The sequence below is a fragment of the Balaenoptera physalus genome (assembly GCF_965194825.1).
Source record: "Balaenoptera physalus genome assembly, chromosome: X".
Classification (NCBI taxonomy): Eukaryota; Metazoa; Chordata; class Mammalia; order Artiodactyla; family Balaenopteridae; genus Balaenoptera; species Balaenoptera physalus.
The window spans coordinates 1,174,351-1,190,422 of record NC_138903.1 but is presented as its reverse complement, the minus strand read 5'-3'; the positions used below and the strand labels follow the sequence as shown (position 1 = coordinate 1,190,422).

At 48.2% G+C, this 16,072-nt stretch overlaps 1 long non-coding RNA gene across 1 annotated transcript in view; it reads right to left on the bottom strand.

The window, feature by feature from the left end:
- LOC309652469 overlaps window positions 1-15,534 on the bottom strand; it is a 126,011-nt gene extending 110,477 nt beyond the window's left edge. Inside the window, exon 1 of the long non-coding RNA XR_014258724.1 lies at window positions 15,480-15,534. This is a non-coding gene — a long non-coding RNA (uncharacterized lncRNA). The remainder of the gene's footprint in view (window positions 1-15,479) is intronic.
- Between the last annotated feature and the right edge of the window lie 538 nt (window positions 15,535-16,072).

The window sequence follows — 16,072 nt, the reverse complement described above, 5'->3', positions numbered from 1 at the left end:
CTCTCAGAGGACGGGGCCCAGGAATGTGTGTTTTTATGGGGTGTCTGCACTGAACTGGGTGCACAGCCAGGTTGAGGAAGCACTTGCTGATTAGGGAGGGCAGAAGATCTGGGTATAAAAGCCCACTCCCTTATTCCTCATCTTAGGGGCCCCAGAGTTCCCACGTTTGATAAAGGGGGATATTAATAGGGCCTTTCTCTCAACATCTGCAGAGAATTAAGTGAGAACACAGATCTGAAAGCCCCTGATACACTGCATCCTGCTAACAAACCACAGCCTGCTCTGTAGATGGAAGGTCATCGGAGGATGATGGAGGGTAAGCATTTCGGACCAGTGAGTCTAAATAGCCCACATCACACATCATACACGGTATGCCTGGGAGAGCAATGCAGTGGATTCCCCCGGAGAACACGGAGAAACGGCGACCACTCACTGGATGTCGTTCATTTAACATCACTGCCCTGAACACCGACGCGGCCAGGCCATGCAGTTTGATGAGCCACCTGAGTACATACACCTGTATTAGTTTCCCCGGGGCCGCCATCACACAGGACCAAACACCAGATGGCTGAAACCAACAGAAAAGTATCTTCTCTCAGTTCTGGAGACCAGACGTCTCAAATCAAGGTGTGGGCAGGGCTGGTTCCTTCCGGAGGCTCCAGGGGAGAATCTGTTGTAGGTTTCTCTCCAGATTCTGGGGGCTGCCAGCCATCTTTGCTGGTCCTTGGCTTGTAGACACATCTCACCAATCTCTGCTCCATCGTCACACGGCTTCTCCTCTCAGTGTCTCTCTCTGTGTCTTCTCTTCTTATAATGACACCGGTTATACTGGATTAAAGACCCACCCTCAGAAGCAACCTCATTGTCCATCAACAGAGGAATGGATGAAGAAGATGTGGTACATTTATAAAATGGAACACTACTCAGCCCTTAAAAAAGAATGAAATAATGCCATTTGCAGCCACGTGGATGGACCTTGAGGGTATTATGCTAAGTGAAATAAGTCACAGAGAGAAAGACAAATGCTGTATGATCTCACTTATATGTGGAATCTAAAAAATACAACAAAGTAGTGAATACTGTATAACAAAACAGAAGCAGGCTCACAGATACAGAGAACAAACTAGTGGTCCCCAGTGGGGAGAGGGAGTGGGGAGGGGCAAGATGGGGGCAGTTAAGAGATACAAACTATTACATATAAAATAAGCTACTAGGATATACTGTACAGCACAGGGAGTACAGCTAATATTTTGTAATAACTATAAATGGACTATCACATTTAACAATTGTGAATCACTATATTATATAACATAATACTGTATGCCAACTATACTTCAATAAAAAAATTTTTAAAAAGATGAAAAATGACAATGCGAAATCTACCTCTTAACACACACATATGTATATTACATGATGTACATATATAAAACTTAACTTGTATATATAGTTATTTATATATAGTTACATGCACATATAGTTTCTACACACATTATGTGTGCACAATTTTCAAAATTGCATTTCCTACTAGATCAAGAAGCTGGATGGGGACTTCCCTGGTGGCACAGCGGTTAAGAATCCACCTGCCAATGCAGGGCACACGGGTTCGAGCTCTGGTCCGGAAAGATCCCACATGCTGCGGAGTAACTAAGCCTGTGCGCCACAACTACTGAGCCTGCGTGCCACAACTACTGAGCCTGCGCTCGAGAGCCCGTGAGCCACAGCTACTGAGCCTGCATGCCACAACTACTGAAACCCGCGCGCCTAGAGCCCGTGCTCCGCAACAAGAGAATGCACCACAATGAGAAGCCCGCGCACCGCAACGATGAGTAGCCCCTGCTCGCCGCAACGAGAAAGCCCGCACACAGCAACGAAGACCTAACGCAGCCAAACATAAATAAATAAAATAAATTTATAAAAAAAAAAAAAAGCTGGATGGAAACAGGGAAAGGGAGCTTTATGACATATTACATTTTTCCCAAGGTGAATATATTCAGAAATGACTACCATACATAAAAGAATACTAAGGAGGATTAAAAGCATAAACAATCCACCGACGATTAGTTCTGAATCACGAGATGCAAGGATTTCACAAAAAACGATGACCGCAATAAAGGATGAAACGAGGTGAGTTTGGCTTTGCCTGTCCGGGAACATGGACTAATCTGATCTTCCTCTGTGATGTTCCTCTTTCCCCATAATCCATGCATAACCCATGAATGACCAAATCAGGGGAAGACAGAAGCATAGACCCATGAAAAGCAAATCAAGTCAGATGAACAGAATGGCCTGTAATAGAAACGCCCAATTAGTAGGAAAAACTAAGGTATCAGGAGTCATTTCATTGGGATTTTGGTAATGCCTTCGATGCCGGCTATAAAATTGAGGTGCATAATAAATTCAGGTTCACTGGTGAAAGCACATGAGGACCAGTGCACGCCCAAAGGAAAAGTGGACATAGTAACAGTGAGAAGAGGGGTCTACATACATACGCAGGGGTATGGTTGTATCTGGTTGTGTTAAATTGTCCCTTTATGTGCTATAGGCTGAATTCTGTCCCCTCCAAATTCACGTGTTGAAGTCCTAGCCCCCAGGACCTCAGAATGTGACAGTATTTGGAGATGAGGTCTTCAAAGAGGGGATGAAGGTACAATGAGGTCACCAGGGTGGGTCCTGATCCCAAAGGACAGGTGTCCTTATAAGAAGAGGAGATCAAGACACAGACACACACAGAGAGAAGACCACGTGAGGACACAGGGAGGAGAGGGCCGTCTACACGCCCAGGAGAGAGGCCTCGGGAGGGACCAGCCCTGCTGACCCTCAGATCTCAGACTCCAGCCTCCAGGACTGGGAGAGATAGATGCCTGATGTTTATAGGCGCCCCCAGTCTGGGCTATTTTATGGGAGCCCGAGCAAACACATGCATCACGATTTTACAAACGCTTTTAAAAAGTATAGCAATCGGCACACCTGCAGGTCCCATATAGCAATTTGTGGAACACACCAGCAAACTTCATTTTAGGGTCAATACAAAACAAAGTGCGATTTAAGTGTGAAAAACTGAGTTATGGGATAAAGTTTTAAAGCACCGTTAAGACATGATAGAACACATTTGGACAAGTACATGCCCTGCAAGCAATCGCACGCTAAGGTCACATTTTTGTGCTCTGTATTTGAATCGCAAAGCATTCGTATCTTTGGGCCCCAAAATGTCCATACGAATACTCACAGCTTGCAGCACGGCTAAGCGAACACCACATGGCAAACTCGGTGGGAAAGGACGAGGCAAAACCAGCTGGGACCTATAACCAAGAGGTGAGAATAAGCACAGTGGCATCCAGAACCGGCTGTATACAATCGCCACACTGCCATCCAGAACCGGCTGTATACAACACCCATGATGCCGCTTCCTGAAACTGTGGGAATTGCAGTTGAGACGGGCTGGGACCTGGGACCCGTTGCGGCAGGGCTTGCACCTGGACACACCTCTCCTCCAGCAGCAAAATACAAAGAAACTAAGGGACTAAAAATAACCGCACACAGCTGTGGGAAATTATAAATAATAAGATACGAAAAGACCAAAACCCAACTGCCATTTCTGAGGTGGTGTCAGCAAAAGCAGGGTCCTGCGCGTGATTCCCGCGCACGGCACCACCAAGGGGTGGGCAGACCCCCTAAGCCATCCCTCCACCCCAACCCACCCAATCACCCCCACCCTCAGCCCGTTAAGGAACCAGCTTGCCCTCAGGGAACGAGCAAGGCACCTGTAACTTGTTTTCACTCCCCCCCGCTGCAGGACAAGCCCCAGTACAGCCTCGCCTGAATTCCTCATCTGGCTTCTAATCAATTTCTATTGATTAGCGAGACCAAGGACCCAGGCGGGGAACACAGTGACCTGCTTGCCTGAGGGCACAGCCGAAGGTCAGGACCGCTGCCAGCTACCTCTGCAGCCGAGTTCCCATAAAATAAAGAATCACCATCTTGCGTGAAAACTCTCGGAAGATGCTCATTTGGTTTGTGTACTATATGTGAATAACAGATGATGCGTAAACAGCCGTTTACCCCTATGCGGAAACCACCTATGCCTGGAGAATTGGCATTATATTTACTCGCAAGAAACAAACTTTCGCACACAATTTCAGATGACTCACGAGACTTGGGAGTCCCTGTCATAAGCCCATGATGGCAGAATGAAATCATCTTGTATTTTTTTAAACCTATTTCTTTTCTCTTTTTTTTTTTTTGGCCGTGGCTTGCAGGATCTTAGTTCCCCGACCAGGGATCAAACCCGTGCCCCCTGCAGTGGAAGCGTGGAGCCCTAACCACTGGACCGCCGGGGAAGTCCCCCCTTAAACCTATTTCTTGAACAAGGGGCTCTCCAGGTGGAGAGTGGAGAACTGACTTTTGGCCAAGAGAAACCCACAACCCTTTGGGGACATTTTATACCCAGGGAAGAATAAAGAGTATCCTTATCGTGGGCATGAAGAACTCTGAGGAAAGCTTCCTATCGACCTGTCAGCATCCTTGCTAACTCTGAGCGATGCTCCGGGCCCAGAAACGAAGTGGCCTTGTGTCCACAGAGGGAGCCCAACCCTGAAGAAGGTTCGTTACGCGGGGTCTACAAGCCCTGCCTGGTGGGTTTTGATGAGTTTTTTCCTTCCTAGTTCCTTCTGGTCAGTTATATTTCTTATCAAACAAAACATAAATGTGTTCCAACAAACTCTTTTGCATCATATTTTAGCTCACCTAGCCTATTACCACATTAACTGTGTAACTTATTCCCGTCTTGATTTTAAAATCTCGCTAAATAAAACTATCGCTTTTGTTGTCGTACCAGGCAAAAAAGGAGTGATGTTTTGGTTAATAATTGGGCAAGTAGGGAGAGGATTCAGCTGGCCGCTCTGGGGAGCATTATAACGTTGATTAACGCTGTTTCTGTAGCGGGGAAATGTTGAACTCATGAGGCGCTTTTAAGCCAAATGCCACTTCGCCTCTGCTGACAAAGAGTACTGAACACAGGACTGGCATTTACCCGAACGGAAATGGGGGGCAGCTAATCCACACCTCGATGTTTTCACCCATGTAACACAAAAACAGAAGTCGGGGAAATCGGAGACGCAGCCATGGCAGGAGGAAGACCCTGATCTGAGGCGGGGGATACACCTGCAAGAGGAAACGAATCAAGGATGAAAGGGACGGACTCCAGGGTACAGATAAAACAATAAATAAAAGATGGGGGGTGGTGGGAGCTGAGGGAAAGGAACAAAGGCCAGTCTCTACGAAGAAGAAACGGGAAAAAAATTAAACTCTACTAATAAAAAAAAAAAAAAAAAAAGTCTCCTTTTTCTTCATGGGATAAAAGATACCTTCCCTCTGGAAGCATTGGGTGGGGAAGCAGCTGGTGTTTCCCTAGCATGAGGACATGAATATACAACTTATGGATGTTGTCACAGACCAGGGATGGACCCCCCCCCCCCATGTCCCCTGCCTCTTGTTTCTAAGGAAAGCTTTAGCCTCCTAGGCCTTCCCGGATCTCCGGAGAGCAAATTTAATCAGAGAAGTGAGAAAATATAGAAACAAAGGAACACAGTCAAGCAAGACAAAAATACTAATAGTTTAGCCACTAAACAAAGTCAAGGACTTTCAGTTCCTCCCTAAGGGCTACAGGTCATATTCTGAGCCACGTCCTTTGCGTTGCTTTGCAGAGACTGAAAGCCCCACCAGGTGGGAGCAGTTACCTGCGTGCCGCCCACCAGCACGGAGACCCCAGGTGGTTGGAATCAGAAGGTTGACGATGTGGACTTCTGGTCCCCGCCAACCAAGCTGAAGACCGTCCACGAGCTGATCTCGCACCCGAAACCCTCTCCCTCGCCCTGCTTTAAATACCTTTCCCTGAATGCCTTCGGGGAGTTCGGGTCTCTTGGGCACGAGATGCCCTTCTCTACACTTGGCCGCACGTGGGGCGTCTTGCAGACAAACGCTGCTCTTTCCTTCACCACAGCCCGGGGTCAGGAGTCGGGCTTTGCTGAGCACGGGACTCAAGTCTGGTTTGGTAACCATTATCTGCAAGCGCTGCCCTCAACGCGGCTGGCGAACAGGCCTGGGTAGGTGGGCATCCTCTGAATTTCCCCGTGTACCCCGGTGGGGCACAGACCCTGCCCTCACGGGGCTTACACGGGAGAAGTCACGTGGACATAAAAACATGAAACGCGGTACAGTCTTCTCCGTGTGAAATGCACCTGCAGAGAAGGTCTGGGGTGACTAGATATGGTCTTGGGGAAACTGAGTAATGGAGAATCGTCTATTATTTGCTGGGTAACACAGCCGGTGGGCTGAGGGTCTGATGGGGAATTTGAAGCATGGAAGAGAAGGGCAGTGCCTTGCTTCAAAGCCAGATTTTCACCAGATAATCAACCAGAATGGTGTTTCGGCAGGGGGAGGGGCAGCAAGGGCAGATGGGACCAATAGTTTGGGAAATGTTTAACACACGCAGCCAAAGGCCCCGTATAAGATTATGAAACAGGCACCAGGAAAGTGTTAATTCTAGCTACTCTGCTGGGAATATACACTCACTGTCTTGGGAAAGTTTCAGGGTTTAATCAGTTGCCTCTTGATTTGGCCTTGAATTAGGTTTTTAAAACCTACAGGGTTTTCTAATTGAACTATAGTTGCTGTATAGTCTATTAGTTTCAGGTGTACTCGATTCAGTATTTTTATAGATTTCCAAAAACAGCACAAATTGCAAAGTGAGCTAAAAAATCACAATTTCCACTCAAACTGATACATCGAAAGACATACATTCCAGTAATTAGAAAAATGCATCTACATTTCCAGATGGTATTTAGCCTGGATTCCCCACCTTGCTTTGACAGTGGTCCAACTTATTAAGAATTCAGCCCATTTCTCTCCCACGGCCGTCAGACCAAGTCCACGAGTGACCACAGCCTGGGCCGGATGGAAAAGATGGGGCACAAAACAAAGGTGGGCAGGGTGGGCGCAGGGGTCTTTCGGGGTGTCATATTGCATACAGCTCCCCCATATGCAGGTCTGGCAACAACCTGTGGAGACTGCTGTTGGAGTCTTAATTGGTCTTTCTTTCCCCCCCCGGGTGACCCTGTTTGCACCGGGGAGAGTGTTAAGCCTCCTCTCCCTCCGTGCGGCTGAACGGGACTGCACGTGCCTCTGCAGGAAGCACGTGGGAACCCAGCCCAGGCCGCACACCTAACGGCACCCGCACTCTCACCTCTGCAGGCCATCCACGGCACAGGATCCTGCCCAACAGCACCATGACGCACGGCGCCAGCGGCTCCTCATCCCTCCTGCACACGCGTCTCAGCCCTCTCTCCCGGCCGCTGGGGCTTGGGGGGGGCACACTGACCGAGACGCAGTATCTTTAGGTGACTCAGCGTGCGACAAGCGCCCCCAAGACTTGTCACGGGCAAAGGCTCACCGCCCGACGTGCACAGAAGCCAGTGCTACGGCACCAGCTTTCCCAGAAGACGAAGAGCTTCACTGCCAGGTCAACCAGCAAGAGGCCGAGCTCGCAAACCCACGATTCGGCGTCTGGAGTGAACTTTAAGGGGTTAGGGAGTTCCAAGCCTGGAAGGTGATTGGCTCGTCTCGAATCAGGCCATATAAGCTACTCCTGCAGCTGGAAGCCAGACTTTCCTTATTGAAGGCGTTCTCGCTGCGTAAAGGGCTCCAGTGGCAACATTTCTAGTCCTTAAGTTCTGTAGACTGAAGATTCTTGGTTCCGAGGTCACCCTAGAAACATGGGCTCCCGTCTTGAGCATGTGCAGTGCTGTCTCTGTAAAATAACTCGAAGATTGATGAATCAACGACCTATTAAATGAGGCGAAACCAGGTTAAGCTGGTGCTGTTTCAGCTTGATTAATCAACAACCTATTTAAGGAGGCAAAGCCAGTTTAAGCCGGTCCATGATTTCCGTGCTGTTGCAAACTGATTCCTGAAACCATGTCTGATGTGTCACGGGACATGCAAATAAAGTCATCTTACTTTTTGCAACATTGTGCTTGAATATCGGGCATAGTGCACGTGCAAAGAAAACAGTTCTTGAATTCTTTCCTTCTTCCAGAAATGAGACCAAGGCTCTTGTTAACCCAGAGATGATGACGAAATTGCAAACATTCTCAGTGTGTTCCCTGAGTACCTCTTTGTGGGGCCAGCGATAGACTCATTGGAGGAACTTCTTAAAAATACTGTCGACCTGATATCTGCCCAGGTCACTCTCAGAGGACGGGGCCCAGGAATGTGTGTTTTTATGGGGTGTCTGCACTGAACTGGGTGCACAGCCAGGTTGAGGAAGCACTTGCTGATTAGGGAGGGCAGAAGATCTGGGTATAAAAGCCCACTCCCTTATTCCTCATCTTAGGGGCCCCAGAGTTCCCACGTTTGATAAAGGGGGATATTAATAGGGCCTTTCTCTCAACATCTGCAGAGAATTAAGTGAGAACACAGATCTGAAAGCCCCTGATACACTGCATCCTGCTAACAAACCACAGCCTGCTCTGTAGATGGAAGGTCATCGGAGGATGATGGAGGGTAAGCATTTCGGACCAGTGAGTCTAAATAGCCCACATCACACATCATACACGGTATGCCTGGGAGAGCAATGCAGTGGATTCCCCCGGAGAACACGGAGAAACGGCGACCACTCACTGGATGTCGTTCATTTAACATCACTGCCCTGAACACCGACGCGGCCAGGCCATGCAGTTTGATGAGCCACCTGAGTACATACACCTGTATTAGTTTCCCCGGGGCCGCCATCACACAGGACCAAACACCAGATGGCTGAAACCAACAGAAAAGTATCTTCTCTCAGTTCTGGAGACCAGACGTCTCAAATCAAGGTGTGGGCAGGGCTGGTTCCTTCCGGAGGCTCCAGGGGAGAATCTGTTGTAGGTTTCTCTCCAGATTCTGGGGGCTGCCAGCCATCTTTGCTGGTCCTTGGCTTGTAGACACATCTCACCAATCTCTGCTCCATCGTCACACGGCTTCTCCTCTCAGTGTCTCTCTCTGTGTCTTCTCTTCTTATAATGACACCGGTTATACTGGATTAAAGACCCACCCTCAGAAGCAACCTCATTGTCCATCAACAGAGGAATGGATGAAGAAGATGTGGTACATTTATAAAATGGAACACTACTCAGCCCTTAAAAAAGAATGAAATAATGCCATTTGCAGCCACGTGGATGGACCTTGAGGGTATTATGCTAAGTGAAATAAGTCACAGAGAGAAAGACAAATGCTGTATGATCTCACTTATATGTGGAATCTAAAAAATACAACAAAGTAGTGAATACTGTATAACAAAACAGAAGCAGGCTCACAGATACAGAGAACAAACTAGTGGTCCCCAGTGGGGAGAGGGAGTGGGGAGGGGCAAGATGGGGGCAGTTAAGAGATACAAACTATTACATATAAAATAAGCTACTAGGATATACTGTACAGCACAGGGAGTACAGCTAATATTTTGTAATAACTATAAATGGACTATCACATTTAACAATTGTGAATCACTATATTATATAACATAATACTGTATGCCAACTATACTTCAATAAAAAAATTTTTAAAAAGATGAAAAATGACAATGCGAAATCTACCTCTTAACACACACATATGTATATTACATGATGTACATATATAAAACTTAACTTGTATATATAGTTATTTATATATAGTTACATGCACATATAGTTTCTACACACATTATGTGTGCACAATTTTCAAAATTGCATTTCCTACTAGATCAAGAAGCTGGATGGGGACTTCCCTGGTGGCACAGCGGTTAAGAATCCACCTGCCAATGCAGGGCACACGGGTTCGAGCTCTGGTCCGGAAAGATCCCACATGCTGCGGAGTAACTAAGCCTGTGCGCCACAACTACTGAGCCTGCGTGCCACAACTACTGAGCCTGCGCTCGAGAGCCCGTGAGCCACAGCTACTGAGCCTGCATGCCACAACTACTGAAACCCGCGCGCCTAGAGCCCGTGCTCCGCAACAAGAGAATGCACCACAATGAGAAGCCCGCGCACCGCAACGATGAGTAGCCCCTGCTCGCCGCAACGAGAAAGCCCGCACACAGCAACGAAGACCTAACGCAGCCAAACATAAATAAATAAAATAAATTTATAAAAAAAAAAAAAAGCTGGATGGAAACAGGGAAAGGGAGCTTTATGACATATTACATTTTTCCCAAGGTGAATATATTCAGAAATGACTACCATACATAAAAGAATACTAAGGAGGATTAAAAGCATAAACAATCCACCGACGATTAGTTCTGAATCACGAGATGCAAGGATTTCACAAAAAACGATGACCGCAATAAAGGATGAAACGAGGTGAGTTTGGCTTTGCCTGTCCGGGAACATGGACTAATCTGATCTTCCTCTGTGATGTTCCTCTTTCCCCATAATCCATGCATAACCCATGAATGACCAAATCAGGGGAAGACAGAAGCATAGACCCATGAAAAGCAAATCAAGTCAGATGAACAGAATGGCCTGTAATAGAAACGCCCAATTAGTAGGAAAAACTAAGGTATCAGGAGTCATTTCATTGGGATTTTGGTAATGCCTTCGATGCCGGCTATAAAATTGAGGTGCATAATAAATTCAGGTTCACTGGTGAAAGCACATGAGGACCAGTGCACGCCCAAAGGAAAAGTGGACATAGTAACAGTGAGAAGAGGGGTCTACATACATACGCAGGGGTATGGTTGTATCTGGTTGTGTTAAATTGTCCCTTTATGTGCTATAGGCTGAATTCTGTCCCCTCCAAATTCACGTGTTGAAGTCCTAGCCCCCAGGACCTCAGAATGTGACAGTATTTGGAGATGAGGTCTTCAAAGAGGGGATGAAGGTACAATGAGGTCACCAGGGTGGGTCCTGATCCCAAAGGACAGGTGTCCTTATAAGAAGAGGAGATCAAGACACAGACACACACAGAGAGAAGACCACGTGAGGACACAGGGAGGAGAGGGCCGTCTACACGCCCAGGAGAGAGGCCTCGGGAGGGACCAGCCCTGCTGACCCTCAGATCTCAGACTCCAGCCTCCAGGACTGGGAGAGATAGATGCCTGATGTTTATAGGCGCCCCCAGTCTGGGCTATTTTATGGGAGCCCGAGCAAACACATGCATCACGATTTTACAAACGCTTTTAAAAAGTATAGCAATCGGCACACCTGCAGGTCCCATATAGCAATTTGTGGAACACACCAGCAAACTTCATTTTAGGGTCAATACAAAACAAAGTGCGATTTAAGTGTGAAAAACTGAGTTATGGGATAAAGTTTTAAAGCACCGTTAAGACATGATAGAACACATTTGGACAAGTACATGCCCTGCAAGCAATCGCACGCTAAGGTCACATTTTTGTGCTCTGTATTTGAATCGCAAAGCATTCGTATCTTTGGGCCCCAAAATGTCCATACGAATACTCACAGCTTGCAGCACGGCTAAGCGAACACCACATGGCAAACTCGGTGGGAAAGGACGAGGCAAAACCAGCTGGGACCTATAACCAAGAGGTGAGAATAAGCACAGTGGCATCCAGAACCGGCTGTATACAATCGCCACACTGCCATCCAGAACCGGCTGTATACAACACCCATGATGCCGCTTCCTGAAACTGTGGGAATTGCAGTTGAGACGGGCTGGGACCTGGGACCCGTTGCGGCAGGGCTTGCACCTGGACACACCTCTCCTCCAGCAGCAAAATACAAAGAAACTAAGGGACTAAAAATAACCGCACACAGCTGTGGGAAATTATAAATAATAAGATACGAAAAGACCAAAACCCAACTGCCATTTCTGAGGTGGTGTCAGCAAAAGCAGGGTCCTGCGCGTGATTCCCGCGCACGGCACCACCAAGGGGTGGGCAGACCCCCTAAGCCATCCCTCCACCCCAACCCACCCAATCACCCCCACCCTCAGCCCGTTAAGGAACCAGCTTGCCCTCAGGGAACGAGCAAGGCACCTGTAACTTGTTTTCACTCCCCCCCGCTGCAGGACAAGCCCCAGTACAGCCTCGCCTGAATTCCTCATCTGGCTTCTAATCAATTTCTATTGATTAGCGAGACCAAGGACCCAGGCGGGGAACACAGTGACCTGCTTGCCTGAGGGCACAGCCGAAGGTCAGGACCGCTGCCAGCTACCTCTGCAGCCGAGTTCCCATAAAATAAAGAATCACCATCTTGCGTGAAAACTCTCGGAAGATGCTCATTTGGTTTGTGTACTATATGTGAATAACAGATGATGCGTAAACAGCCGTTTACCCCTATGCGGAAACCACCTATGCCTGGAGAATTGGCATTATATTTACTCGCAAGAAACAAACTTTCGCACACAATTTCAGATGACTCACGAGACTTGGGAGTCCCTGTCATAAGCCCATGATGGCAGAATGAAATCATCTTGTATTTTTTTAAACCTATTTCTTTTCTCTTTTTTTTTTTTTGGCCGTGGCTTGCAGGATCTTAGTTCCCCGACCAGGGATCAAACCCGTGCCCCCTGCAGTGGAAGCGTGGAGCCCTAACCACTGGACCGCCGGGGAAGTCCCCCCTTAAACCTATTTCTTGAACAAGGGGCTCTCCAGGTGGAGAGTGGAGAACTGACTTTTGGCCAAGAGAAACCCACAACCCTTTGGGGACATTTTATACCCAGGGAAGAATAAAGAGTATCCTTATCGTGGGCATGAAGAACTCTGAGGAAAGCTTCCTATCGACCTGTCAGCATCCTTGCTAACTCTGAGCGATGCTCCGGGCCCAGAAACGAAGTGGCCTTGTGTCCACAGAGGGAGCCCAACCCTGAAGAAGGTTCGTTACGCGGGGTCTACAAGCCCTGCCTGGTGGGTTTTGATGAGTTTTTTCCTTCCTAGTTCCTTCTGGTCAGTTATATTTCTTATCAAACAAAACATAAATGTGTTCCAACAAACTCTTTTGCATCATATTTTAGCTCACCTAGCCTATTACCACATTAACTGTGTAACTTATTCCCGTCTTGATTTTAAAATCTCGCTAAATAAAACTATCGCTTTTGTTGTCGTACCAGGCAAAAAAGGAGTGATGTTTTGGTTAATAATTGGGCAAGTAGGGAGAGGATTCAGCTGGCCGCTCTGGGGAGCATTATAACGTTGATTAACGCTGTTTCTGTAGCGGGGAAATGTTGAACTCATGAGGCGCTTTTAAGCCAAATGCCACTTCGCCTCTGCTGACAAAGAGTACTGAACACAGGACTGGCATTTACCCGAACGGAAATGGGGGGCAGCTAATCCACACCTCGATGTTTTCACCCATGTAACACAAAAACAGAAGTCGGGGAAATCGGAGACGCAGCCATGGCAGGAGGAAGACCCTGATCTGAGGCGGGGGATACACCTGCAAGAGGAAACGAATCAAGGATGAAAGGGACGGACTCCAGGGTACAGATAAAACAATAAATAAAAGATGGGGGGTGGTGGGAGCTGAGGGAAAGGAACAAAGGCCAGTCTCTACGAAGAAGAAACGGGAAAAAAATTAAACTCTACTAATAAAAAAAAAAAAAAAAAAGTCTCCTTTTTCTTCATGGGATAAAAGATACCTTCCCTCTGGAAGCATTGGGTGGGGAAGCAGCTGGTGTTTCCCTAGCATGAGGACATGAATATACAACTTATGGATGTTGTGACAGACCAGGGATGGACCCCCCCCCCCATGTCCCCTGCCTCTTGTTTCTAAGGAAAGCTTTAGCCTCCTAGGCCTTCCCGGATCTCCGGAGAGCAAATTTAATCAGAGAAGTGAGAAAATATAGAAACAAAGGAACACAGTCAAGCAAGACAAAAATACTAATAGTTTAGCCACTAAACAAAGTCAAGGACTTTCAGTTCCTCCCTAAGGGCTACAGGTCATATTCTGAGCCACGTCCTTTGCGTTGCTTTGCAGAGACTGAAAGCCCCACCAGGTGGGAGCAGTTACCTGCGTGCCGCCCACCAGCACGGAGACCCCAGGTGGTTGGAATCAGAAGGTTGACGATGTGGACTTCTGGTCCCCGCCAACCAAGCTGAAGACCGTCCACGAGCTGATCTCGCACCCGAAACCCTCTCCCTCGCCCTGCTTTAAATACCTTTCCCTGAATGCCTTCGGGGAGTTCGGGTCTCTTGGGCACGAGCTGCCCTTCTCTACACTTGGCCGCACGTGGGGCGTCTTGCAGACAAACGCTGCTCTTTCCTTCACCACAGCCCGGGGTCAGGAGTCGGGCTTTGCTGAGCACGGGACTCAAGTCTGGTTTGGTAACCATTATCTGCAAGCGCTGCCCTCAACGCGGCTGGCGAACAGGCCTGGGTAGGTGGGCATCCTCTGAATTTCCCCGTGTACCCCAGTGGGGCACAGACCCTGCCCTCACGGGGCTTACACGGGAGAAGTCACGTGGACATAAAAACATGAAACGCGGTACAGTCTTCTCCGTGTTAAATGCACCTGCAGAGAAGGTCTGGGGTGACTAGATATGGTCTCGGGGAAACTGAGTAATGGAGAATCGTCTATTATTTGCTGGGTAACACAGCCGGTGGGCTGAGGGTCTGATGGGGAATTTGAAGCATGGAAGAGAAGGGCAGTGCCTTGCTTCAAAGCCAGATTTTCACCAGATAATCAACCAGAATGGTGTTTCGGCAGGGGGAGGGGCAGCAAGGGCAGATGGGACCAATAGTTTGGGAAATGTTTAACACACGCAGCCAAAGGCCCCGTATAAGATTATGAAACAGGCACCAGGAAAGTGTTAATTCTAGCTACTCTGCTGGGAATATACACTCACTGTCTTGGGAAAGTTTCAGGGTTTAATCAGTTGCCTCTTGATTTGGCCTTGAATTAGGTTTTTAAAACCTACAGGGTTTTCTAATTGAACTATAGTTGCTGTATAGTCTATTAGTTTCAGGTGTACTCGATTCAGTATTTTTATAGATTTCCAAAAACAGCACAAATTGCAAAGTGAGCTAAAAAATCACAATTTCCACTCAAACTGATACATCGAAAGACATACATTCCAGTAATTAGAAAAATGCATCTTCATTTCCAGATGGTATTTAGCCTGGATTCCCCACCTTGCTTTGACAGTGGTCCAACTTATTAAGAATTCAGCCCATTTCTCTCCCACGGCCGTCAGACCAAGTCCACGAGTGACCACAGCCTGGGCCGGATGGAAAAGATGGGGCACAAAACAAAGGTGGGCAGGGTGGGCGCAGGGGTCTTTCGGGGTGTCATATTGCATACAGCTCCCCCATATGCAGGTCTGGCAACAACCTGTGGAGACTGCTGTTGGAGTCTTAATTGGTCTTTCTTTCCCCCCCGGGTGACCCTGTTTGCACCGGGGAGAGTGTAAGCCTCCTCTCCCTCCGTGCGGCTGAACGGGACTGCACGTGCCTCTGCAGGAAGCACGTGGGAACCCAGCCCAGGCCGCACACCTCACGGCACCCGCATTCTCACCTCTGCAGCCCATCCACGGCACAGGATCCTGCCCAACAGCACCATGACGCACGGCGCCTGCGGCTCCTCATCCCTCCTGCACACGCGTCTCAGCCCTCTCTCCCGGCCGCTGGGGCTTGGGGGGGCACACTGACCGAGACGCAGTATCTTTAGGTGACTCAGCGTGCGACAAGCGCCCCCAAGACTTGTCACGGGCAAAGGCTCACCGCCCGACGTGCACAGAAGCCAGTGCTACGGCACCAGCTTTCCCAGAAGACGAAGAGCTTCACTGCCAGGTCAACCAGCAAGAGGCCGAGCTCGCAAACCCACGATTCGGCGTCTGGAGTGAACTTTAAGGGGTTAGGGAGTTCCAAGCCTGGAAGCTGATTGGCTCGTCTCGAATCAGGCCATATAAGCTACTCCTGCAGCTGGAAGCCAGACTTTCCTTATTGAAGGCGTTCTCGCTGCGTAAAGGGCTCCAGTGGCAACATTTCTAGTCCTTAAGTTCTGTAGACTGAAGATTCTTGGTTCCGGGGTCACCCTAGAAACATGGGCTCCCGTCTTGAGCATGTGCAGTGCTGTCTCTGTAAAATAACTCGAAGATTGATGAATCA